The following is a 24884-nucleotide window of genomic DNA, read 5'->3' on the forward strand; positions in this document are numbered from 1 at the left end:
GAGATGGAGTTAGAGGGTGGAGATAATAATCTTATTCATCTTGACCACAGATTCATTTGAATCACAGTCCTCTTAAATGTTAAAAATTCCTCCAAAAAAGCTCATCATCTTTTACATCGTGCTTTGTTCTTTCCTAAATATGAACTCTGTAGGATTCCAAGTTTATCCAGAACTTGAGTGCTCATGACAAACCTTGTATTGTTCTAGTACCTCTCTCATTATCAAACCATGAAAAATATCAACCTATGAATCATAACACATCTAAAAGCATGTGTACTGGCTCCAAGGCCATGTGGTTTAATATTCACCTTGTGCAAAATGATCTCGTGGGCATGGTGTTGTCTGGGATGAATTAGGCCTCACCTTTCTACATTCATTTCAGGTCTTAGATTGGCAATACTCTGCTATTGCCGGATGTAGAGGTCTACCTGCTGGAGCGGATAAAAAAGATTAGAGATGGAAATATCAGTGAAGTTGCACAGAATGTTGAAATGTAGCTTGTAGGTACCTTGATGGGAGTGGGCAGTTGGGAAGGATTCTGCTATTGCGACTGAAGGCAGTGACCCTTTGGCTGTGGAGACCAATCCATGAAACATGATCTGGATGAGTTGGGGGCACAGATACAGGGCAAAAACTGAAAACTTCAGTTTCAACGGAGGTGACTAATACCCTGGAGGCACAAATAGGTGCTAACTTTGGAGAAGGTCCTTCATGTCCCCCCTCACAACAAAATGGTTCAAGTTGTACTATTGAAATATTCCTAAAGCAGGCCTCAACTTTCCAGCTTTAATATTTTTAATATTTTTCAGTTGTCTGTGTCTGCACAGTATACTTTTCTACAAGTGATGTGACATCAGGGAGCTGGCCCAGTTACTTCCCAGCTTATCTTTGATCATTATCATTTCCTGCATATAGAGAACTGGAACCCAATTTCATGATGAGTGCTGTTGGCTCACCAAGTGCTCAATGAATCATACGTGAACATTCCACTGCCTTAAAACTTCAGGTAGCTGTCTCTTCAAATGTCAGAATCATAGAAATGTAGAGCACAGTAACACATCCAGATTTCAGTGTTCATTTATTTATCACATGTACTGTACATCAAGACATCCAACCAACGTTAACAACCAATACAACCCAAGGATGTGCTGGGTGCAGCCTGCAAGTGTTGTCATACACCAACATTCCAACGCCAACGGTACCAACATTCTTATGTTTTGTAATTTCGAAACAATATTATGGGAAGACACCAGAGTCCGGGAATGTGTGTCTAACTTCAAGTTTACTTTAGTGAGAAGTGCATGTATCACATGGTAATGTGATGATGTATGCAATTCACGTATTTTTTACTTATAACTCATAATGTATTATTAAATTGAACAAGAACACCTAATCAATGTATGTGTGTATATATATATATACGTATATATGTGTGTGTGTGTGTGTGTGTGTGTAGAAGTATGATTATTCAAAAATTTCTTAAATATTAAATACACAACAAAAGTAACAATGCTTTCATCAAGATTCAAGTACATTTATTATTAGAGAATGTATAAATTATATAACCCTGTGATTTGCCTGCCTATTTATGTTAATCCTGTTTTTGTATATCTTAGGCCCGTATCTCACTACTTTTTTCCGTGCTGTCCAATCATCTTTCAAGACTTGCATTTCTATCCCTCTCCATCACCTTATCTTGCAGCTCATTCTAGATACTCACCACCTTCCGTGTGAAAAACGCACCCTTCAAATCTCTTACAAACTTCTCCCCTCTTAACTTAAACCTGTGCCCTTCAGTTTTAGACTCCCTCACTTCAGGGCAAAAAAGTAGATGTTGACTCACCATCCTCTTGATGTGCCTCAGATTTATAAACCTCTAAGGTCACTTTTCAGTCTCCTATATTCCAACAAGAATAAACTCAGCCTATGCCATTTCCCTTTAAAGCAGCTGAACATCACACAAATCCTTCCTGTTATGTACGTCCTTAACCCTGTCAATGTAGCTACAACTTAATCTTATCTCGGCACCCATTGCCAGGGCAGGACATAGAAATAAAATGTGGTAATTATGCTTAAAGGCACACGCTTGACTGTTTTATTTAGTTTTAATTTTCTACTTCAGATATTTCTGTTGTTAAACAAAGATTGACCTTCATTGACATTTTAACAAAAAGACATCTTTGCTCAGTATGCATCGATATTGCAGAATCAGAAATCAAAACAATGAAAAATATCATAGCACATTTACAAAGGTTTGGCCCAAGGCAAAGCCTTGCAATGTAGGTCACATGGTTTAGCTACTAATCATTTGCTTAAACAAAGCAAACATTCAAATTATCCCTTACTCGCCTCAGCTCATCTCAATCATTACAGGTTTGGTCATTCAATGTTACAATTTGAATTAAGTTTTAGGGTGTTTACTATTTGGCACATGAAATTTGTTTCAACAAGCCTTCCATTGTTTTCCACCCTGCAGTTATCGTACTAATGACTTTACTGCAGTATTTTCAGTAGATACAGAATGATGGACTCTAACAGAAATGCTTAGCAATCTTCAAGCCAAATTCAGTCAGAATTACTTCAAGTGAACACTTCTGTTTACACCACCTTTTAAATTCTGTAATCTCACTTAATACAAAAGCAAAGTTTCACTTGCCTTTTTGTTTTTCCTACCATAGAACATAGAACTGTCCATTCAGCCCACAATGTTGTGCCAAACCATTTAAAAAGCAAATCAGAAACACCCAAATATTAATCCTTCCTACCTACACCATCCATATCCCTCCACCTTCCTTATATCCAAGTGCCTATCCAAACGTATCCTAAAAACGTCCAATATATTTGCCTATATCACCATACCAGGCAGCGCATTCCAGGCATCTCACAACTCCAAGTAAAGAAACTTACCCCTCACGTTCCCCTTGAACTTAGCTGCTCTCAGCTTCAATGCATACCCTCTGGTATTAGGCACTTCAAACCTGGAAAAGTGATACTCTCTGTCCACACTGTCTATGCCTCCAGTGCTCCAAAGTAAACAATACAAGTTTATCCAGCCTCTCGTGATAGCACGTGGCCTCTAACCAGGTAGCATCCTGGAAAACCTCTCCAAAGCCTCAACATCCTTCTTATAGTGGAGCAATCTCCATGCAGTACTCCAGATGTGGCCAAACCAGAGGTTTATAAAGGTGCAACATAACCTCCTGACTTTGGAACTCAGTGCCCCGACTAATAAAAGCAAGCATTCCATAAGCCTTCTTAAGCACCTTATTGACCTGTGTAGCCACTTTCAAGGCACTATGAACTTGGAGCCAAGATATCTCTGCTCAGCAACACTCTTAACGACTTTGCCCTTAACAGTGTACTGTCTCCTTGCACTTACCCTACCGAGGTGCAAAACCTCACATTTATCTGGGTTAAACTCCATCTTCCATTTCTCAGCCCATTTCTGCAATGTTGTGCTGTATTCTTTGTCAGGCTTCTACACCACCCACAACTCCACCAATCTTGGTATCATCCACAAATTTACTAACCCACCCATCTACATTTTCATCCAGGTCATTTATATACATCACATACAGCCGAGGTCGCAGCACAGGTCCCTGTGGAACTGCACTAATTACGGACCTCCGGTTTGAATAAGTCCCTTCAACCACCAGCCTCTGTCTTCTATGCACAAGCCAGTTCTGAATCCAAACAGCCAGTTTGCCACAGATCCCATGAATTTAATCTTTTGGATTAGCCTCCCATGAAGGACTTTATCATATGCCTTACTAAAATCCATATAGACAATATCCACTGCTGTCCCCTCATCAATCTCTCTCGTCACCTTGTCAAAAAACTCAGTCAAGTTGGTAAGACATGCCATGCACAAAGCCATGCTGGCTTCCCTGTATGAGCCTTGGTTTCCAAATGCTCATATATCCTATCCCTAAGAATTTTCTTCAAAAATTTCCCTCCAGCTGAAGTGAAACTCACCAGTCGATAGTTTCCAGGATTTTCCCTTGTTCCCTTCTTAGATAGAGGTACGATATTAGCCGCTCACCAGTCTTGCAGGACCTCACCCTTGGCTGGAGAGGACACAAAGCTAACAGTAGCACAAAGATGAGAGAGTCTTGGCCAAAAACATCGATTATTTACACTTTTCCATAGATGCTGCCTGGCCTGCTGAGTGTGTGCTACAAAGTTACTGGTCAACAGCCCAGCAATCTCATCTCTTGCTTCCTTCAATAATCTGGGGTAAATTCCATCCAGCTGTGGGGAGTTTTCATTTCAATACTCCTTGGAGCCCCAACATTTCTTCCTCCTTGACCACTAAACACCAAAATATATGTATACACTCATCACTGATCTCCTGCTCCTCTAAATCCTTTTCTTTGATAAATACTGAACCAAACTACTCATTAAGCAGCTCGCACAAATTCTTTGCATCCAAGCAAATGTTCCCCCCTTTATCAAAGAGTGGTCATACCCTCTCCCTAGTTATCCTCGTTCTTAATGTGTGTATAGAATGCCTTCGGAGTCACCTAAACCCTACTTGCCAAGGACTTCTCATAGCCCCTCCTGGCTTTCCTAATTCCCTCCTTTAGTTCTTTTCAGGCATCTTTATAATTCTCATGTGCTTCGTTTGATCCTGGCTTCTGAAGCTTTACATACTTTTACTTTTTCTTCTTGACTAAATTCTTCACCTCTCGGTACACCCAAGTTTCTTTTATCTTTCCACCCCCATTTTCCTTTAACATATCTGATGTGAACTTGCCAGAGAAAAGGTGTTTCCAATTAACTCTTCTTAGTTCCTGCCTGATGCTCTTGTAATTTGCCCTACTCAAATTTAAACTCTTTCACAAGGACCATATCTATCCTTATCTATGACTATCCTGAAAGATAAGGAGTTGTGGTCACTGTTAGCTTACTGCTCACCCACTGAAGGATCAGTCTCCTGGTCAGGCTGATTACCCAATACCAGGTCCAGTATGGGCCCTCCTCTCATTTGATTGTCCACCTATTGATGTAAGAAACCTTCCTGGATACACTTAAGAAATTCAGCCCCATCTAAACCTCTTACACTAAGGAGGTCCCAGTTTATATTAGGAAAGTTGAAATCCCCCATGCCAACAACTATTGTTTTTATACATACTGAAACTGATCATTATGTCCTCTAGGGTCAACGGGATGTTAATTATTGTTTTTACTAAGTCAGGCAAATTTGTGATGTGATGCTCACAGCCCCTAATAAAATGGTTTCGATGTGGTGTCTCTGTTCACAAGAGTTCCTGTTAAGGACAGTTTTGTTCTCTTGCAGTCAAGGTTTGATAAGCATACCATTGACCTTTTTGAACACACCCTTACATCAAAGTTCTTCTTCGATAAGGGGAACTACTCTGGCCATGGGATTGCCCTTGGCCAGGCTTTTGCTAATCTCTACATGGAGGACTTTCAGGAGAGAATTCTGAGTTCATCACCCATACGCCCCAAATGACTCTTCAGGTATGTTGATGACACCTTCATAGGTGGATGGGAGCTAACCAATCAGGAGGGACAGGTGATGGGGGGGTATAAATACCACCGGACTAGACATGCCCAGGCGTCATCCCTGATTAAGATAGCAGAGTTTGTTGAAGAGGTGGAGCAAGGTCAAGATGGCGCTAAACAGTGACTCCTTGGTTTGCATGTTTAGAAACAGTTCTATTTTTATCTTTAATATCTCTTTTTTTCCCCCCCCCCCCTTTTCAAGGCCCTGACCTGGAATTACACTCTGACTTTAATTAATTCTTTGCGGGAGTGGGACCCACTCTCAGGGCCTCACAACTGGCTGCTTTTTGATATCCCAAGGATGCGACCTGGAAGGGAGTGCGCCTTCAGGGTTCCAGATTTTTGTGGCTTGAGAGATGTGTTCATTCCAGGCTAGTGCCCCTAACTGAAGCATTGCAGGAAAGCATGGAACATTGGGAGCTGTGGGTTAGCTACCAGGGGTTGTGTGTCCGGACAGCAGTGCTTTTTTGGCACAGAGCTTGGAAAAAGCAACTCAACAGAGTTGTAAATCAGTGAGTTGTTTGTTATGTCTCCCCTCTCGCTGTGAAATGGGGACACCTCTTTTTCCCTTATTAGAGAGAGAGAGAGAGAGCCTGTGACATGTTGAGTTAGCTGGTGAACGAGTTGTATTTGGGGTATTGCAGGTCTGTGTTTTTATTGATGCTTGCTGAGTGCTCAGTGGAGTACGCTGATGCTTTTTTTTTGCTGGTGGGGGGGGTTTGTTCCCTTAATGCTGCTTATACGTGGATGGAGAGAGCTGGGGGGACTTTGGGTTGCTAACATTTTAACTGTCATTCATTCTTTGGGGCACTTCTCTGTTTTCGGGGATGTTTGTGAAGAAAAAGAATTTCAAGATGTATATTGTATACATTTCTCTGACATTAAATGTACCTATTGGAAACCTATTGAAGCCTCTTGAAACGTCAGTTAAAATCAATACCTGGACTCAGCTGGAAGCCCGAAAAGAGTTCATTCATATGTACACCATATGCAAACTTGAGATTCATTTTCTTGCAGGCACCCACAGGAAAATAAAGAATGCAAAAAAATCCACATAAGAACCATGCATAACAATGGCAGTTCAGTGCCGTTAAGAGTGAAACCATCCACACCGGTCCAGGATGGAAGTAGGGCAACAATATTTCCGAGCCTGGTCGAGTGGGACCCAAGACTCCTGCACTTTCCACCTGATGGTAGTAGCAAGAGGAGAGGGAGACAAGTCAAACACAGGCAAAGAGGATGGGCTCAAGTGGGGAATCTTCGCTGGTGCAGGGTAGTGAGGCTGATTACTGGTTCATTTCCGGCTCATGGGCCTCGATGCTTTAACCTGGCTTGAAGTTCACCCCGGTGCTTTCTTTTCCAGCTATGATCGAGATTCGTCCGCTCCAGGGTGCCATATATGCATTCCTAAAAAGTGAAATGTTAGGTGTCACCTTTCAGAGTGGTAGGGACGTGCCAATTTGGTGACTAAACAGGTCTAATGCACATACAAGCCTTGATAATCTTCCTGAATTATCAATCAATTCCATCCTGAGACTTAGGACATATTCAATGACACACCTGTACAGCAGTTAACAATCACCCTCTGTTGTTCTTTCACCCACTTAAAAGCATCCGTGGAATTTATGGTAGTATTTTATGTACTTCAAGAGGGTGCAGTTTTATTCACCTCCTGTCAAGGTTGGGAAGTTCAGAGCTTTCTGCTTTTTTTTCTACGGAGTATGTCTTTTCTATATTGTGGTTGTTTTTCTTTCACCATGGTAATGTGAATGGTATATTGAAGGTGCTATCTGTTGACAACCTCAACATGATACCTTTATACCTTTCTATCAATTCCTCCTTATCAACTTGGCAATAAAACTAGACATTTGGTTTGTTTTGTTGATTACTGCTACCTGCATAAATATTCAGAAGAATTTCTGCATAATATTCATGTTATCAAAATACTTTATCTTTGTGTAAATAGGCTAGGAAAGAGTTAGATATCTATGTCTTTGCTGAATCATTCTTATTTTAAAAAAATACTTCTAACATATGTTATGGTCATTGTTAATCTTGGTTGCAATCTATTTATGAATGTCCTTTTGATGAAAGGACATAGTCTCGCCAGTTAAATAACCTTAAGAGGTTTATTACAACCAAAGTATTTCCTGAATTTTTTTTGAGAAAAACAAAGGTGTAGTTTGTGAAAATTTTCTGGACAGTTCAAAGTTCAAAGTAATTTTATTTTCAAAGCACATACAATTTGCCATGTACTACCCAGAGATTCATTTTCCTGTTCACTGAATCCAGGGTGTTGAATTTGGGAAGACCAATTTCAATTAACTTAGACAGGACCTAACAATAATAGACTTGGAACAGATACTTGCTGGGAGGTCTACAACTGCCAAATGAGAAGTATTTAAATGGGAAATGGAGCTTAAGCTGATGTACCTTTAACGAGTGAAACAAAATGACAGTCTGTCCAAGGAACCCTGGATAACAGCAGGTATCAAGTGCTAGATAAGGAAAAAAAGTAAGTCCCTGGTGAGTATTGAAAACTGAAAATACAGGAAACCCTTTTGGAGAATCAAAGGTTTGGGGATGTAACTACAAAAGAGAAAAGGAGAGAAAAGGAAGGAAGGATTCAAGAATATCCCAAAGTTGTTTGTGGACTAGACTGTATTCAGGGACTCATCTTCGAACCTGGATGAGTATGCTGCAGTTGTTACTGACTTCATTAAAACCTGTGTGGATGAGTGTGTGCCTACAAAGACTTACTGTACATTCCTACACCAAAAGCCGTGGATGAATCAGGAGTTATGTTGTCTGCTGAAGGCTAGATCCGTGGTATTCAAGCCTGGCAAAGCAGGCCTGTACCAGAAAACCAAGTATGAATTGCAGACGGCTATATCAAGGGCAAAGAGACAATTTTGAATGTGGTTGGAGGCAACATCAACTGCACGGCAACTCTGGCAGGGTCTGCAAGACATTACTTCCCACAAAGCAAAACCCAATAGCATGAATGGCAGTGATGCTTCACTACCAGATGAACTCAATGCTTTCTATGCCTGCTCTGAAAGGGAGAACACAACTACAGCTATGAAGATCCCTGCTGCACCTGATAACCCTGTGATCTCTGTCTCAGGGGCTGATGTTAGACAGTCTTTAAAGAGAGTGAACATTCGCAAGGCAGAAGGTCCCGATGGAATACCAGGTAAGGCTCTGAAAACCTGTGCCAACCAACTGGCGGGACTATTCAAGGATGAAAGAGCTGATTGTGGACTTCACGAAGGGTAAGACAAAGGAACACACACCAATCCTTATAGAGATATCAGAAGTGGAGAGAGTGAGCAGCTTCAAGTTTCTGGGTGTCAAGATCTCTGAGGATCTAACCTGGTCCCAACATATTGATGTAGTTATAAAGAAGGCAAGACAGCGGCTGTACTTTATTAGAAGTTTGAAGAGATCTGGCTTGTCAACAAATACACTCAAATACACTTCTGATTCTGAAGGGCAAGAGGGTAATCAGGGAAAGAGGAAAGTTTTAGGTACCAAATTTGCAATTTATATATTGAATCAGAATCAGGTTTATTATCACCGGCATGTGATGTGAAATTTGTTAACTTAGCAACAGCAGTTCAATGCAATACATAATCTAGCAGAGAGAGAAAATAATAATAAATAAAATAAAACATAATAATAAATAAACAAGTAAATCAATTATGTATATTGAATAGATTATTAATAAATGTGCAAAAGCAGAAACGCTGTATATTAAAAGAAGTGAGGTAGAGTCCAAAGCTTCAATGTCCAGTTAAGAATCGGATGGCAGAGGGGAAGAAGCAGTTCCTGAATCGCTGACTGTGTGCCTTCAGGCTTCTGTATCTCCTATCTGATGGTAACAGTGAGAAAAGGGCATGCCCCGGGTGCTGGAGGTCTTTAATAATGGACACTCCCTTTCTGAGACACCACTCCCTAACGATGTCCTGGGTATATTGTAGGCTAGTGCCCAAGATGGAGCCGACTAGGTTTACAACCTTCTGCACCTTCTTTCAGTCCTGTGCAGTAGCCCCTCCATAAGTATATGTATCTTTTGTATTCACTAAGGGGAAAGACTTGTAAGCTGGAGAATTCCATGAAGGGATAGACATATTCTACAACATTTTACCATTAAAAGTAGAAGGTATTCGGTGCTTTAGAAGGACTAGATTAGACACATCCCAGGCTTCTCTTGGTGGCAAGGGATGTGATTACTGGGACCCTGACAGAGATTTTCAAATCTTCACTGGCAACAAGCAAATTGTCAGGCATTGCAAGGATAGCAGATATGGTACATTCATTCAGGAGGGCCAGCAGTATAAGCCTGTGATTCTAATGTTAGCAGCGAGGAACTTAATGAAAAATATATGAGGTACAGGATTATTAAAATCACGAGGAACAGGATTCATAATTGACTTAATGAGAGGAGTTAGAGAGTCAAAATCAAATTATAAAAGTCAAGTTTAATTGTCCTATGGACAAGTGCAAAGAAAAAACTTATCTGAAGTAGTATCATAGGCACATAAGCACAATTCACAAGAAAATCATAAATTATACATAACTTTTATAAGAAAGATCAAAATGCCCATCAGTCTGCTAAACTGTATTAATTAGGATTTTTCTGGTTGGTTAAAGAGCCAAATGTGTGAAGGCAATAACTGTTATTGAACAAAGTCACGTGGGACATCATCCTTATGAACCTCTTGCCTGATGGTGGCGGAATGTTTTTGTGATGGGAAGCCTATAGCTAGCACCATGGGATCTGGTGTAGGGGCCATTATTGTGTGTCACATGCACCAAAAATGCAGATATGAATGCAAGAGGGATTATTTTTAAGTCTGCAGAAAGAATGGTCGTGTGGGAAGGATTGGGATCAGGTGGTAAAAAGGGCAGAGCGATGGCAGATGGAAACAGGTCCTCTCACAACATTTAAAAAGTATTCAGACCACCACGTGGATTGCCGATGTACAGAAGTATGGACCCAAGGCAGGTAAAAGAGATTGGCAATTGATGTTCAGCATGCAGCCAACAAGCTGGAAGGTCTGCTTCTATGTTGTATGGCTTAGCACTCTACAACTGAGACACAGTTCATCCGTGATCCAATAAGGTAACGGTAAATAAAAATAACCACCAGCGTTACGTGAATGATGCTGTGCTGAGTAAAGTTATGAATCCTTGCAAATGAATGAAAAATATTTAGTAAAGATGAATGTATTTCACTTCCAAATAAAGCAGAACTTCTTACTGAGTTCAAAAGGCCCAATATTTAATTATTTGCTGCTCTCGGGTTGTATCAGTTGCCAGCTGGCGGGGAATGGACGCAAATACCCTCTTCCCAGCTGTCATCCGAGCAATCTCTTATAACTCTTGTTATGCTCCTGTGAAGCACCTTCTGATGTCTCTAACAATCTATTTAAATGCAAATTGTTTTGTTATTGCAATCAGCATTTCAGGCTCTTCCTAGTAACGTGTGCATAGAAATCAAATTTGTAATTCACAATTGGTTTTGAAACATTTGCTTGAAAATATCGATTTTTGAACACTTTAAAATCATACAAGTCTATTCATTTTTTTTTGAGAAAAGCAACAGGAGCACATTTACATTTAGATTTGCGTGACAGCATTCCTGATATTTTGCTGTTCCTATAAACAATGTGTGGAGGAAGAAAATAGTTCTTGGGAATAGCACAAGCTATATGCTCCAACTTAAATATTGCATACCTTGTCAGCGGATTTTATTCTTCCACATTTACTTGTAGTTCTCATTTACTCATTTTATCCTTGTGTGTCTATTTGAGACAATTTGGTGTTTCACAGCTCCATGGTAAGTGCTGAACACATCACGCATCAAATCAATAGAGGTCATGTACAGAGAATCTTAAAGCATATTCAACAGAATATGTCAGGCTTGAGGGAAGTGCAGCCTGAAAAATGAGGAGTGTGATTACATGCAGCCTGCTGCATATGGAGGCTGTCAATTTATAGATAACCATTATTGTCAATGGTAGCGATGCAGCCATTAAATAAATTCACACAAGTGTGTCACCACACTTACCCCAAAGTGATTCAGTAAGCTCGTGTAAATGCCATACAAAAAAAAGTAAAGAAGAGAATTAACTCACTCAGATCAAAGGAAGCCACAAAAGGAGGCCTCGGAATAATGGAGCTGGGAAAGATTGAAAAATGACTGTAATTAATCATTTTTACAGCTAATATTTGCAGCGCACTCAGTCAACCCTCCAACTTTCTGTAGAGGGAAGCACCTTACAATCAGGAATGCATAAATCATAACACTGTACTGCTGCCGAACAAACATGACATACAATATTTGTTCATTTGATGAATAATTATTTTCACCTTATAGAAATAAGTGCATTGAATAAAGAACACAGACCTCAGCTGGGTGGAGAAATCAGCAAAGCTTTTCAGCTCTTTCATGAAGGTCATTGGCTGGGCAAGTGGGCACAGCATGGGTGGCGTGCAAGCTGGAGGCTTGTATAATTATAACCACTTATCTTCTCTGTACAAACATGTTGCAACAGGAGTAACCAGTGATTGAATAGCAAAACAAATGCCATAAATTTCCTATGTAATTTTTCCACTCTGCCCCTGTAACATTAACAATAACATTTTTGTATTAATATCTTTCCTTTTACATAGTAAGAAGCTGTACAGAAGCATAATCATAAAAAAAACAAGCGAAAAGCGGAAATATTACAACAGGTGACTAAAAGCATTGACAAAGAAGGAGAGTTTGAAATTGCTTAACTGACATATACTGTAGCTTGGAGGAAGTGAAGAAAGAGTGGAATTCTGGAATTAATGGCATAAGCAGTTGAAAACTTTGGTATCAGTAATAGGGCAAATGGAACAAGAAAATGAAGTCCGGATTTGAGAAGCACAGCCATCTCTGTCAGTAGCTATTCAGTGCAAACTATGTTTATGTGCAAAATTGTGGTTCTGCTAAACTTCCCTTACAGTTATGAAGTCAGAACAGGAAACCTCTTGAGACATGAGTGTTTCCATTCAAATCAAATCCCTTATTTGTCCACGTAGTCTCACATTTATTGTTACCTCTTTGAACGGTAAGGAAATATGCATTCTTGCTTCATTAATTAACTGGTGCATAGTCCCTCTTGGTGGTAAAAGAAAATCAGATATCAGTGGCAAATCAGTAGTACTGGCTACAAAATGTTATGCATTACATTGCATGCAGTAGTACATATGGTAAGCATATTCTGGCAGAAAGAGTTGGAGCATTCTGTGAATGATATTCCTAAAATTGTGTGAAGTTGTTAGATATAACTTACAGAAGTCCTCTCCATTGTTTTATAATAATATTATTATTATTAACATACAGCACAGAGTAGCATTGAATCCTGGCCTAGTCATGGGACAATTTACAGTGACCAATTAACCCACCAACCGGTACGTCTTTGACCTGTGAGAGGAAATTGGAGCACCTCATTCTTCACAAAATTTTGCTTTAAATAGAGTTGGATGTTTTGCACACCATGGTAGAAGTGCTTATAATTATGAAAAAATGAAACACAATAGATGGATATCAACTGTTTCCAGTGACAAGAAGAGAAAAACAAAGTCTTGGACTGAACCATAGAATGGCTAAATCATGGAAAAATGCCATTTGGTCTGTCGGGTACATATCTGTGCAAGGACATGCTAGCTAATCCCATTTACCCATCCTCAGCCCAAAGTCCTGCGATTCTTTCTTTACAATCTTTTCAAGCTCCCTAATGCAGGCTACTAATTAATCTGTCTCTAGTACTGTCACCAGCATTTTATTCCATATCTTTCTATTCAATATGGAAAGAAAATGGATAATGTGATGACTGATGACGATGACTTTAGTGATGAATAAATAATATTTTCTCCTGTCTTTTGGCCAATCATCATCATTCTATGAATTCTTCTGCTAATAAGGTTTTTCCAAGGCGAACAGTCCTAGCTTTTCTATTCCATTTATCGATGAAATGATGTCAGTCAATTTCCTCAGCATCTTTTCTAACTCCTTTACGACTTGCCTAAATTGGACATAGCACTCCAGTTGTGGCTGGCCCAGTTTTTTATAAATAGTTTATAAAAAGAAAAGAAAAGTGGATAGAAAATTAAAACAGCTAGTAAAACATTTAAAACTGAGAATTTTGAGGTTGTACAAACAACATTGAGAAGTATTGGCTGAAAAAGAAGTTATATTAGCATTCAACATTAGATTCTTTGGCAGATGAATGCAAAGATTCTGAAGAATATTGTGAATGAAGAGATAAATATGACTACGATTATTTGCTTTCATTGGTAATAAATGGCAAAAGGGTGATTAAACTGACTGCTTTGTTCCCTTGTTCTAGTATCTCTATTTCTTTGTCCACATGCATCTTGAATTAGGTCACTTCTGTCAATTATTGTATTCTTGATAAATAACTTACCAGCTCCTAAGTATTGGGGCAGAAATTGTAAATGCAGATGTTATTGCGTGAGCACTTCCTCTGTTACTCCAAATTGCTCTCTCAACAGAGGCAGCAACCAGCATTATCACTCATCAAAACAGTCACTGTTAAAAAGAGCAGTGAGAGAGTAATTTAGTGGTTACTTTAAGTATCTGTAAGATAATATTGGCAATGATAATTTCTACATCATAATGTAATATTTTAGGTAGCTGTGAAATAAGATTTCGTCTTAATAAAATAGGCAGCTTCATACTGAAATACGTTAACAGAATACATTAACGTTTATAGGCCATAATTTTATTTTATTTTTTAACTAATGCTATTAAAAACTGTGCTCCAAATCATGAAGTAACTTTAGATGTGTCAAATAAAGTGTATCCATTTTACTGTAGTCACTTTGTAAAGGTATATAGGTCATGCTACATCCCACACTAACCACTTCATAGGAATGAATCCAGTTTTATGAATAAACCCAATTTATGGGTACTGAACCAAGGCTATTACATCCCTGCTTTTTCATTAGATTCAAGAAAGACCTTTAATGGTACAAGTACTTTACGAGTGTATTACATTCACAATGCATTGTGCAGAATAACTATTGATTAACTAGCCTGGTGGGTGGTATATCCAGCCCTGGTCTCAGGATGAAGTGTGGTTGTGCTTATGTATGTCAGAAGTCCATGTAAATTTAGTATTAGAATATACAAATAGCAAAGCAGACCACCCACAGATGTGCACTGAATGATTAAAGTACCTCTTGTAAACTCTGGAAAACGAACTGATCTATATTAGTACCTCTTCAGTACTGAAACTATGCAAGATTCTATTTTTAAATTGCATGATCGATAATAAATTTTACTATTTTACTATAGTTTCCTTACCTTTCAATTGGTAATTAAGCAGTAATATTGTTGGATGTAAATCAAAATATAGATGAAGGTTTAGTATAACATATTATCATACTTGTTTATTAACCTCTATTCAGTTTGTGTGATTATTTTATTTACTCTCCTTGCACCGATTGATAGGATGTCGCTAATGATACAGAAAGGATTCAGAGCCCAACACAGATTCAAGCCATTAATCCACACCAGCAATTGGTATAGCACTGAGGAAATGCTAAATTGTCAGAGGGAACAGGGTGACCTTCCACTTTTTTTCTGTAAGTATTTCACATGGGAGTTAGCTGAAAAGCAATTAAATTTGGCAGGCAATTTGGCCACCTAATAAAAGAAAAAAAAATGGGCATATGTTTTAGCCACTGGTGGGCAGAGACTTTTTTGCTCCCATCTATTCCCATCTACATAATGGTTCATATTCACAGCAGAGTTTTACAATAATCAATGAAGTCTAATTCAGTCTGGACTGTAAATGGAAATAAATACTTGCAAATAATTTCTTTTCTGACAATGATGTTTAAAGTTGATGAGGTGTCAATGGGTACTTGTGTTGGACCATGGCAGTGCTGATGGTGTAGATTGGGCAGAAATAAAGTTTCTACCAGCAATACCGGCCAAATGCTTTCTTTATTATCCTATCCATCTGTGGCACCACTTTCAATGAATGATGGGCCTGTATTCCCAGATCCCTTTGTTCTACCACACTCCTGAGTGCCCTATCGTTCACTGTGTAAGATCTACCCTAGAAGGTCCTAGCAAAATGCAACACCTCACACTTCAGTCTGAGCTGAGAGGAGAACAGGTCCTTTATCTTGCCACTTTAGAACCAATACTCCCACAACCCATTCAGCACCCTTCATCCCCATTGCCCTGGCTACGATATTTTATTGATCATTCCACTGTTGACCAATACTGGGTTCCTGTTAATTAAACAAAAGCTGCCAGAACCTGAGCTAATGACAAGAACTATTGGAAACACACAGCAGGTCAGGCAGCATTGGTACAATGATAAATTGATAATGTTTCATGTTAAAGCCCATTTTATTAGAAGTATTTTCTGGTAATACTGGTTGTGACTGGCTCAAACAAAAGGAGACAGGTAATTATGCTACTCCTCGTCTTTAGCCCTGGGGTCATCCTAAAATTGCTCATTTACTGTATCTGCCCATATGTGACTCCAGAACTCTAGATTCAGTCAAGTGATTTATGCTAACTCCCTCCTCAGTTCAAGGGCAATTTGGCGATGGTGGTTGGGGGGGGGAGGGGATGGATTACAAATGCTGATATTAGCTGCAATGTCTATCTTCTATAAGTGACTAAATTCACAAAAGAAGGTTTCTCCGGTTTAGCTGAAATATTGCCAAACGCCCAGTCTAACTCCATTCTCCCCCCTCACTGCCCATTCCAATTTATACCTCATGCAGTCTAATTCAACAATCCCCATTATTCTGCACAACATTTAATATGCTGCAATATAATACAACTATCCCCATTAATTACTGTTTCATATAATACACTATCTAATCCCACTATCCCTCTTTCTCTCCACGCATTAATGCTTCACACAATCTAATCCTCTTCCCCTGTTCACTCAATTAACCTTTTAATTTCCATTCCAGTCTTATCCCATTATTCCTTCATTACACTCCATCACTACATTTCCAACAATAGAATTTCAAGGACCATCTTCAGCCCACTGCCTTCCTCTTCATCTGCTTTCCCCACTGCTAATTATTCACCCTAGTATTGGTGAACTTTTAATGATTCACTTACGAAGATAAACATGTCTTTCTGTACAGTAGCATTCCGTGATCTCCTTCCATATAAGTAAATATTCTGTTTTTCTAATTCAAGTGAATAACCACATGTTTCTCTGCATTATATTCTCAGCCATATTTTTGCCCATTCCCTATGCAGTACTTGTCAATATCCCTTTGTGTCTTCCTAACTATTTCCTTTCCCATCAACTTTTGCATTGTCAGCAAATTTGGCAAGCTCTCAAAGTTGTCAGACAATCTTGAGAAATGTGAACATTGCAACCACCTGAAATAAACATAAGCTGTTTCAATATCCATAGCAGGGACAGCAATTGGATGAATTTCTGCAATAAGATAGAACTTTAGGATACTGTGTCTGAGTAGCTTGAGACATAACATATGGTATTTATTATGTCCTTGGGGGGGGTGATTTTTGGTAGCACAGATGAAAGAGTTCTGTTGATTAAATTAATTAAACCAAATAAAAAAATATTTAAAAATCAGTTCCCCAATTGACAAACACGAGGAAATCTGCAGATGCTGGAAATTGAAGCAACACACACAAAATGGTTGTGGAACGCAGCAGGCCAGGCAGCATCTATAGGAAGAGCACTGTTGACGTTTGGTCTGGGCCCGAAACGTCGACAGTGCTTCTTCCTATAGATGCTACCTGGCCTGCTGCGTTCCACCAGCATTTTGTGTGTGTTACTTCCCCAATTGGTATCAGGGACCTTTCCAATGACTTAGACGGATCTGGGTCTTTCTCTTCTAGCAATTATTCTTGTAAGAACCCAACTTCAAATATTAAGTTGGATGGCAATATACTTTTAAGAAACTTTGAAAGAAGGAGAAGGTTAGATAGGATTTGGGGAAAAATGATAGAGCTAATGAGGACTTTTGTTAAGGAAATAAAGAAATCACATGACTAAATGCTACATTGAAAAGATTCCACAGAATACTTGTGCAAGACTTTATCCGGAGGAATGCAACTTGAAAACTCAGGTAAATGGAGAACACTGGAAAACCTGAGAAGTTAGTAAAGATGTATGATTGTTCTTCTCTGATGTTACGCATGAAAGGTACAAGAACTGTATGCACTTTGTGAATGAGGTTGGACCAATAAGATGGAGAAGTTATGTTGGAAGAGATAGCAGAAAAGGAATTTGTTTTTGGTTGTTTGGAATAAGACATGTGAAATATCAGTCACAGACCACTAAATATTCCATTGAAGTCAACAGGAAATGACTACAGCCAAATAAATTTCTCCTCTGATTAGTCTCAGAGGAGAAGCACTGGAAGTTGTTACTATAATCCAGGATGATTTGCACTTGTAACTATTTTAAATATAAACAGGACACATTACAAAGCCTGGTCTGAAATGGTATTCAAATGCTGGCTTCTCTCTTACTACATGTAATTGGTCAATAGAGCACACTTGCGGCCTAAGGAGTTTTAGAACTAATTGTGTTGAGATGCAATAGACAATCAAATCAAAAGAAGTATAAAGCTATTGATCAGTAAATCTACAGTGAGAAAGACAGAGATCAAGAAATTCGGAAACTTATGTTTTGGACACAAGAAATATATTGTATCAATTTGGGATAGGAAAGTATTTTGGAAAATTGAGATATTTTGTTTGGTGTAAATCCTGCCGTTTGGTGTAAAAATAAGAAAATTTGAAACCCTAATAACAATAGATTCTTCTTAAAGCAAATCTAGTTGACTAGATGAAGGGAAGTCAATAATTTTCTTTGCTTTTCCCCACATTGAGTAACATTTGATAGTTGTGAATTATCTGATGAAGAGTCTCATCCCAAAAAAGTCAACAGTTTAATTTTTTCCATAGATGCAGCCTGGCCTGCTGAGTTCCTTCAACATTTTGTGTGTGTTGGTTGGATCTGCAGAATTTCTCTTGTTAGTGAATTATCTTCTGCTTTTGGTATGGACAACTACTTAGCACACAGATGGGCACGAAGCCTATGGCTTAAATAGTGACAAATCATTGTAAGTAAAGACAGCTTTGTGCTCTTGAAAATGTACTTGGCTGGAAAGTATTTGCATTACAGTATGTCACAATGACTTTGCCATCATTTCTGCAGCTAAAGGGAATTCAGTGAACATAACAAGCAAGTAATTTAATACCATGAACTGGTTCAGGGCAGCACCTAAGTAAATCACAGAAAGAGATCAAATTTAATCTGTATCATACCCTTCTGAAAAAATATATTATGCAATTTGTAGTACTGTATAAATGCTGCTTTTGTGTTAAACTTAAGAAGTGTTATTTCCAGTAAAATCCTTTTTATTAAGAACATGTTTAGAAATTTCCAACAAATGAATACTTCCTGTCATATTTGTACTCAGCTACAATATTTTCATAAATCTATGTATATTAATTGTCGCAGCATCGACATTTCAGTTAGAGTCATGTCAACACTAGCAACAGCCTATTTATTTTAAATTGGTTTACATGGACATTCCGCATATGGACACGGAATATGCATTTCAATTTTATCTCTCCAGGAATATTCTAAAATATCCCAATTGCAGCATCCAAAGTTTGCAAGAATTTTGCCTCCTCTACCCTCTTTATTGGAAGTTTCTCACAAATGAGAATGGCTTGCTTTCATTTATTTTCTGTGGGTTCTGAGGTGGTTGATGAGGCCTCTGCAGAATGCTGGTCTTTATTCCAGGTGAGATGGAAGGTGCTTGTGTGGATTGTCCTGGAGGATCTTTGCTCCTTCTGCCAATTTTATTTGGCCTCTGAGTGCTTTCATCAAAGGTATCTAAGATAGTCCTGGCCTTTGAGTTGCTCCTGGACACCCATGCCACCATCATACCATCATCAGGGATACTGACTCACCTGCTGAGTATTTTTTGTTTTCATTATACATGTATTTTAATTGGTCACAATTATAACTGTATATAAAATTATTTCATAAATACTTAGTAAATGGTATAATTTCATGTATGTAAATTAATATTGTATAATTATATATATCTATAAGGCTTGTAATAATTTATTACTGTTTAAAATCTGGAATGCCTATCATGCAAGTGTAACATTGAAAATTGAACCAAGTAGCCACACTTCCAAAACATCGTTGTGGTAGTTTCTGCAGGATTAACTGAAACTTCCCTGCCTTCAAAAAGGGATCTTTGGTTCAAAGTACAAAATTCAAAGCCAATGTATAATCAAAATACATATATGTCACTATTTCCTGCCGACATTCAAAAAGGACAGGTTACACGTGAACCCAAGGGGGACCAATATTCTTGCGGGCAGGTTTGCTAGAGCTGTTCAAGAGGGTTTAAGCTAACTTGGCAGGGGGATGGGAACCAGAGCGATAGGACTGAGGATAGAGCAGTTGGTATACAATTAGATGCAATGTGCAGTGTTACAGTGAGGAAGGACAAACAGATGATAGGGCAAAATTGCAGTCAGCAGGCAAAATCAAAAAGGGTTATCAATACAGGACTGAAGGTGTTATATTTGAATGCATGCAGTATATGGAATGATGTAGATGATCTTGTAGCAGAGTTCAAGATTGATAGGTGTGATGTGGGTAATCACTCAGTCATGGTTCAAAGAAAATCATTACTGAGAGCTCAACATTGAAGGATACACATTGTATCAAAAGGTCAGGCAGGTTGGCAGAAGGGTGGCTCTGTTGGTTAAAAATGAAATCAAATCCTCAGAAAGAAGTAACATAGGAACAGAAGATGTAGAATCCTTCTGAGTAGAGTTAAGAAACTGCAAGGATAAAAGGCCCCAAAATGGGTGTTATATACTTTCCGCTGAACAGTACCCAGGATGTGGGCTGCAAATTACAAGGGAAGATAGAAAAGGCATGTGAAAAGGGTAATGCTACAATAAACATGGAGGATTTCAATATGGAGGTAGATTGGGAAAATCAGGTTGGTGCTGGATCCCAAGAGAAGGAATTTGTAGAATGCCTCAGAGATGGCTTTTAGAGGAGCTTGTGGCTCAGCTCTCAAGGAAAATGGTATTTCTGGATTGAGTGTTATGAAATGATCCAGATTTGATTAGAGAGCTTAAGGTCAAGGAGCCTTATGAGACTGTGATCATAATATGATAGAATTCATCCTGTAGTTTGAGGAGGAGAGGCTAAAATTGGATATATCAGTATTACAGGGGAGTAAAGGGAATTAAAGAGGCATGAGAGAGGAGCTGGCCAAAGTTGACTGGAAGGAGACACCAGCAGAGATGACAGAAAAACAGCAATGGCTGGTGTTTCTGGGAAAAGTCTGGAAGGTGCAGAGCAAAATACATCCCAAGAATGAAGAGGCATTCTAAACGGAGGATGAGGCAACCATGGCTGATGGGGAAATCAAAGGCGGCATAAAAGCTCAATAGGCCATATAATATAGCAAAAATTAGTGGGAAGTTAGAGGATTCAGAAGCCCTTAAAAACCAACAGAAGACCACTAAAAACAGCCATATGGAAAGAAAATATTAAATATGAAGGTAAACTTATGAAACCAGCCAATAATATAAAAGAGGCAAAAAGTGTTTTTCAGATATATGAATGTTGGGCTCTCAGTATCATTAACTGTGGTGTTAACTGTTCAGGCTAACAAAATGGTTTCTCTGTATTGTTATAATGAAATGGCTTCTCTGTGATGTTACTTAATGCTGTAATGGATTTCTGTAGCTGGAATGTTTGGTTTATAAGGGGGGAACAAACCAATGGAGAATTGTTATGCTATCTTGTACGTGTGAGCTGAGTGGGAGCTTGCGGTCTTTTTCGGGAGGTGAGCGAGAAGGATGGACGTATGAGGAGCGGACAGCGGTTCCAGGGTGGTGGATACTGGACGTCAGCGGTTCGGACGGTGGCCGAAGGCTCGGAAGGTCGTTGTGGATGGAACCGGAGGTGTGAGCTCCAACATATTAAAATATTATGTGCACAAACTGATAAACTTACTGATTTGGTGTCTTTAGGTCATCTGTTTCTACTAACCCATCACTAAGAAATAACTATAAAGTTGTAATTATTTACTTGCCTGATATTGTATTGTCTGATATTTGTGTTGCGAGCTTGTACTGGTTGGTGGGGGGCATTACACTGTATTTACACCAAAGTATTGTACTGTTGGTGGGGCGATGGTAGTTTACCCTAGGCTAAAGGGGGTAAATTGGGGGCACGGATGCTACATGAAGAATAAAAGAAAGACAAGAATTGATATCAGACTGCTGGAAAATAAGACTGGAGAGGTAGTAATGGAGGACAAAGAAATAGTGGTTGAACTGAATAAGCATCAGCCTTTATGGTAGAAGTCATTAGCAGAATCCCAGATATGCAAAAGTAGTAAGTGTCATTGCTATTACTAAGGAGAAGGTTCCTGAGAAGCTGAAAAGTTTGAAGATACATAAATCACCTGGACCAGATAGACCATACACCAGGGTGAAGGAGGTGGCTAAAGAGATTGTGGAGACATTAGTAATGATCTATCAAGAATCATTAGATTCTGGAATGGTTCCTGATGACAGGAAAATAACGGATGTCACTCCACTTCTTAAGATGGGAGGGAGCAGAAGAAAGGAAATTATAGGCCAGTTAGCCTAACTTCAGTGATTGGAAGGATATTGGAGTCTATTTTTACACCCTGGGGAATGTTTCACTGCTAACGTAATGGTCTTTCTGTAGAAGCAGTGTTTGAGTTATGGTTAGAGATAACGGGTGCCTTGGAACGTCAGCCGTCCAATGACAGGAGTGTGTGTTTGTGCCGTGTGCGTGACACCAGAGTGTTAGGGTCTTTTGTTTGGCGGGAGATGAAGAGTGAAGATGCCGGAGAGGAGAAGTCGTAGGAGTGGACGGAGTAGGGCCGGGGATCGACGAAGCCCAGGGAAATCGATGGAGGATCAGCAAAGGGGATATTCTATAGAACAGAACAGCACAGCACAGGAGAAGGCTATTTGGCCCACAATGTTGTACCAAACCAGCTAAAACCAAATAAAAAACACCCAAACACTAATCACTCCTACCTACATAATGTCCCTATCCCTCCATCTTCCTCACATCCATGTGTATATCCAAATGTCTGTATTTGCCTCTACCAGTATGCCAGACAGTGCATTCTCAATATCCACAAATCTCTGAGTAAAAAACTTATATCCCCCTTGAACCTGTCCCCGCTTGGCTTCAATGCATGTCCTCTGGTAGTAGACATTTCAACCCTGGGAAACAGATACTCCCTGCCTACTCCATCTATGCCTCTTATAACAATCTTGTAAACCTCTAGCAGATCTCCCCCTCAGCCCCTACCACTCCAGAGAAAACAACCCAAGTTTATCCAACTCTCATGATAGCACATGCCCTCTAAACCAGGCAGCATCCTGGTAAGTTCTTCTGCACCCTCTCCAAAGCCTCAACATCCTACCTATGGAGGGCAACCTGCACTGTATGCAATACTATATGTATACTGTATGCAATGCAATAAGCTGGTAAGGAAGGTGGGCTCTGTTGTGGGCACAGAACTGGAGAGTATGACTTTGGTGGCAGAGCGGAGGGTGCTGAGTAGGCTACAGTCAATCATGGAAAACCCTGAACATCCTCTGCACAGCACCATCCAGAGACAGAGAAGCAGCTTCAGCGGCAGGTTGCTGTCAATGCAATGCTCCTCAGACAGGATGAAGAGATCATTACTCCCCAATGCCATTCGGCTCTACAATTCAACCACCAGGGGCAAGACATGTTAAAGTGCCGGGGTTAGGACTGAGCTTAAGTTACCATTCAATGCACTTTAGTAACTATTTAAGAACTTTTTAAAAGCTATTTATTAATGCTTTTTGGGAGGGTGATTTTAGATGCATATCATATTTATATTGAGTTAAATACTTATGTAATTAGTTTTGCTACAATAAGTGTATGGGACTCTGGAAAAATGTTGAATTTCCCCTTGGGGATGAATAAAGTATCTGTCTATCTATCTATCTATCTACTCCAGATGTGGCCTAGCCAGAGTTTTATAAAGTTGCAACATAACCTCTTGACTTCTGAACACAATGCCTCAACTAATAAAAGCAAGCATTCTATAAGCCTTCTTAACCACCTTATTGACCTGTGCATCCACTTTCAAGGAGCTATGAACTTGGATCCCAAGATCTCTCTCCTCAGCAACACTCTTAAGAAACTTGTCCTTAACAAGATACTGTCTCCTTGCTTTTACCCTATCAAGGTGCAATACCTCACATCTATCTGGGTTAAACTCCATCTGCTATTTCTCTGCCCAGAATCTACAATTGATCTCTATCACACTATATTCTTTGTTAGTCTTCCACAGTGTCCACAACTCCACCAATCTTGTTGTCGTCCGCAAACTTACTAGCCCACTTGTCTCCATTTTCAACCAGGTTGTTTATACAGATGTTTGTATATGTTACAAACAGCAGAGGTCCCGGCACAGATCTTTGTGGAATTCCATTAATTACAGACCTCCAGCTTGAATACATCCTTTCAACTATTACCCTCTGTCTTCTATACACAAGTCAGTTCTGAATTCAAACAGCCAATTTACCACAGATGCCATGCATCTTAATCTTCTGGATTAGCTTCCCATGAGAGACTTTGTAAAATGCCTCTCTAAAATCCATGCAGACAACATCCACTGCCCTACCCTCATCAATCTCTCTCATCATCTTATCAAAAACTTAAATCAAGTTGATAAGACATTACCTACCCTGCACAAAGCCATACTGGCTCTCTCTAATTAGGCTTTGGTTTCTAAATGTTCATATATCCTATCCCTATGAATTTTCCCTACAACTGATGTGAGACTGATCTGTAGTTCCCTGATCTTCCATTGTTCCTTTATAGAGGCACAACATTAGCCACTCCCCAGTCCTCTGGAACTTCTGTGGCTAGAGAGGACACGAAGATACTGGTCAAGGGCCCAGCAACAGAAGCACAGAAACATCGAAAAATCTACAACACATTACAGGCCCTTCAGCTCACAGTACTGTGCCAACCATGTAACCTACTCCAGAATTGCCTGGACTTTCCCTACCACATAGCCCTCTATTTTTCCAGGCTCCATGTACCTATCTAAGAGTCTCTTAAAAGATCCTATTGAATCCACCTCTACCACCTTCTCTGGCATTGCATTCCACGCACCCAAAAACTTACCTCTGACACCCCTTGTACCTACTTCCAAACACCGTAAAACTATGCCCCCTTTTTTAGCTACTTCAG

At 39.4% G+C, this 24884-nt stretch overlaps 1 long non-coding RNA gene across 1 annotated transcript in view; it reads right to left on the bottom strand.

Annotated features, from left to right (window-relative positions):
- The window catches only part of LOC132394034 (uncharacterized), a 95424-nt gene that overhangs the window by 16127 nt on the left and 54413 nt on the right, over nucleotides 1–24884 (bottom strand). Inside the window, exons 3-7 of the long non-coding RNA XR_009512145.1 lie at nucleotides 13995–14119; nucleotides 11945–12159; nucleotides 11673–11716; nucleotides 3976–6936; nucleotides 309–431 (exon numbers count right to left, since the gene is read on the bottom strand). This is a non-coding gene — a long non-coding RNA (uncharacterized LOC132394034). The remainder of the gene's footprint in view (nucleotides 1–308; nucleotides 432–3975; nucleotides 6937–11672; nucleotides 11717–11944; nucleotides 12160–13994; nucleotides 14120–24884) is intronic.

The sequence above is a fragment of the Hypanus sabinus genome, chromosome 5 (assembly GCF_030144855.1).
Source record: "Hypanus sabinus isolate sHypSab1 chromosome 5, sHypSab1.hap1, whole genome shotgun sequence".
Lineage (NCBI taxonomy): Eukaryota > Metazoa > Chordata > Chondrichthyes > Myliobatiformes > Dasyatidae > Hypanus > Hypanus sabinus.